Source organism: Elephantulus edwardii, unplaced genomic scaffold, assembly GCF_000299155.1.
Source record: "Elephantulus edwardii isolate Elephantulus edwardi_28Jun2011 unplaced genomic scaffold, EleEdw1.0 scaffold00091, whole genome shotgun sequence".
In the NCBI taxonomy this organism is placed as follows: domain Eukaryota; kingdom Metazoa; phylum Chordata; class Mammalia; order Macroscelidea; family Macroscelididae; genus Elephantulus; species Elephantulus edwardii.
In genome coordinates this window covers 2,390,421-2,393,696 of record NW_006399841.1, presented here as the reverse complement: position 1 = coordinate 2,393,696, position 3,276 = coordinate 2,390,421, and the positions used below count along the sequence as shown (strand labels likewise).

Sequence of the window (3,276 nt, the reverse complement as noted above, 5' to 3'; positions counted from 1 at the left end):
TGTCCTAGAATGTGCAGGGTCCCCAGTAACAGCAATGGAGCAGTTCCGAAGGGCTACTGTGCAATAACCGCTCACAGGAAACACAGAACAGGGTCTGTCTGTGACTGTGAAGATACCTCCCCACATAAAAACACCTTCTACAAAGGGAACAAAGAGTTGATTCATAACATCAGACTTCATTCTGTAGAAAACAATGCTGCTTAATTGAGCACCTCCAAGGTTTTTGAGTTAAGATTTCTAAAAAGGTCATTGCCCAAGATATACTTGATGAAAATTATCACTGGAGTCAATGTTTTCCATTATTTACTGTCCTTCCTAAAAGCCACCAGCGTGCTCCAGAACAATTTTCTGAGGTTCTCACCGTGCAGCCAATATTTAAATAGAATTCTTCACTAGTATACAAGACAAAACAGGCTGAAAAAATCCTCACAAATATACTTTGAAAAACGTGCAGTCATACTATAAATACAATGACTTTCCACTCCATTATTTTCTTTGATGACTAAATTCTAAGTGGGGGGGGGAAATCCACACAAAAACAATGCACGTTTTCAAGCCGCTGGTGTACGCAGCCATTTCTCATGATACAGTCATTTAAACTTCTCATTCAGTATGAGAAAGTTTTATTTCTTCCCTTTGTGTCGCAGAATAATTCAAGTTTCACCACGGACACGATTCCCCAAATAGAGGAAGAACACAGACAAAAGTGACATAGAAACACAGGCTAAGAATAAAAAAACTTCTAAGAATAAATATCTCTGAGTATCCAGGATCAGGCTGGCAATGATGGCCAAGACGGCCAGCCCTAAGTTCTGAAGGGACTGCAGGAAGCCATCTGCAGTCCTCAGCTGATGTTCAGAAACTACATAGGCCGCCATTGGCCACAATGCACAGGCAAGCAAGGAACAGGAGACTCCCAGAAGACACATAACAATCCAGGGGTTCCACAACGTAATGGCCAACAGCATGTGGAAGACCAGTGTGGTCGCCACAGAGGACCCAGATGACGTTCTTTCCTGTCTAATCCACCAGAAGCCCAAACACTGGGTGGGAACCAGGAGCAGATGTGATATACACCACACTGTTAAATGCACTTGCTGCCTGGGAGGAAAATCTGAATTTCTCCATAAAGAACACTTTCCCAAGTCCAATAAAAGGAAACACCGCCACGTAATAGCAGACACAGATGATAAAGATGAACCAGAGTGGTAAGGAGAAGTCCTTCACATCAGTCAGCTTAATCACCTCACCTGTTTTTCCTTGTTCTTTATCAAGGATTCTTTCTGCCCTCTGATCCAAGTACCCAAGAGCCAAGGCAGAGACGAGTGAGAGAATACTCGTTAATCCTCCGTGACTCCAAGTGTTGTGTGACCAGCAGAACCCAATGAAGCTTCCATTTGAGAATAGCCATCCCATGAGGTTCATGTTGACTGTACTTCCAATTTTAGCCATGCTAAGTTGGAGTCCAAACACCAGGTTTGATTCTTTGCCTTTAAACCAACTCACTGCATAGGTAAAATACAGGGCAACTGCTAAGCACTCCCCAGCAGTTCCAAAAACAAACCTTCCAAATTCCATCAGCCAAAAAGCATTAAATTTTCCGGAGCAAAAACAACCTGTCCAATGCGAACAAGGCAGCTAAAAAGAATGGTGGTGGTGGTGGTTGTTGTTTAGTGCTGTCGAGTAGCAGGCGACTCATAGCGACCCTATAAAGGAGAGTCCTCAATGCTTGGGTGACTTTCATCCTCTCTCTGGGTTCGTAGGGTTAAAAAGAATGGTACCCCATCGTATTTCAAATACTCAATCTATCAAAAAGCCACCAAAGAAACACAATACTACATTGGGCCAAGACTACCAGGCACACAGGAGCATAAATTTTGTGGTGGTCACTCGCACATCCCGTTGAATCTGAGTCTGAAGGACAGCAGGATTATCATAGCAAAAATAGCTGCCAAACCAAGAAAGGACGTCATTAACAGCACCAAAAGCCGATAGGCCAGGCGGCTGGGGTCGTAGAGAGTCTTTAGCGCTGGGGCGGTCCCGGGAGCAGCGCTGGAACCTCTGTGGGCCAGCACCACCGGCGACTCCTCCTCCTCCTCCTCCTCCTCCATGAAGCCGGCCAGCAGGGCAGAGGAAGTAGGTGCAACTGTTGGAGCCAAAGTCAGTAGCGCTCCAATCAGCAGAGACAGGGATCACATGACTGCTAGAAGAACTTTTTAAAAAAATTTTTTATTATTTTGTGTGTGTACCATCAAGTCGGATCTTACTGGTAGAGCAGGGGATTGTCCCTCCTTCTCCAGCAGAATATCTGGTAGATTTGAACCCTAGACCTCTGGGATTGCAGTGCAGCTTCTTGCCACTTAGGCCACCAGAGCTCCCTGAAATAGAAGAATTTTTGCAGTCTGAAATCAATCATATAATCAATATTCATTAACAATGATTAGTGACTAGATTCCAAAAGTTGAGATCAAAGAAGAAAGGGCAGGAACTGAAAATCACAAGCTTGGTGAGAGAAATGAGGCTGTAGATAGAATGACAGAATTTTGTACAAAGATTTATTCATTCCAAACACCTTTTATAAAAAAAAAACCAAACACACTTTTTATTCAAAACCACAAATGGCAGCTATATATCTGGGCTTCACCTGATGGACTCCCCAGCAATCAGATTGATTACATCTGTGGAAAGAAACATTGGAGAAGCTCAGTATCAGCTGTAAAAACCAGGCCAGGTGCTGGTTGGGGAATAGACCATCAACTACTGGTGTGCAAGTTCAAACTGAAGCTAAAGAAAATGAAATCAAATGCACAAAACACAAAATATTACCTCAAGTCTATCTCACCTGAATTTAAAAACCACCTCAAGAACAAGTTTGAGTCACTGAACTCTAATGAAGGAAGATCAGATGTTCTGTGGGATGTATCAAGAATATCACCCGTGAAGAAATCAAACGGTCACTACGAAGACAGAGGAGGAAGACCAAGAGAGATGTCAGAAGAGACTCTGAACATTGCGCTAGAGCGCCGTGAAGCCAAAACAATGGAATGAAATAAGTTAGAGTCAAAAAGATTTCAAAGGGCAGCTCATGAAGACAAAAGAAAATATTCTAATGAAAGGTGCAAGAAAAGGTATTAAGTATCTTCATTACAGAAATAAAAACTGAAGAACTTAAAAATGAATTAGTTTGCTGGATAATCAGATGGTCAAAGACCTAAGCCTGGAAAACACAGACAAGCTCAGAATGGGTGTACCCATGCCTCCTGACCCCTAAGCTGG

General features: G+C 43.0%; 1 pseudogene; it reads right to left on the bottom strand.

Moving 5' to 3' along the window:
- Positions 1-603: 603 nt before the first annotated feature.
- On the bottom strand, positions 604-2,111 carry LOC102854299 (annotated as a pseudogene).
- Between the last annotated feature and the right edge of the window lie 1,165 nt (positions 2,112-3,276).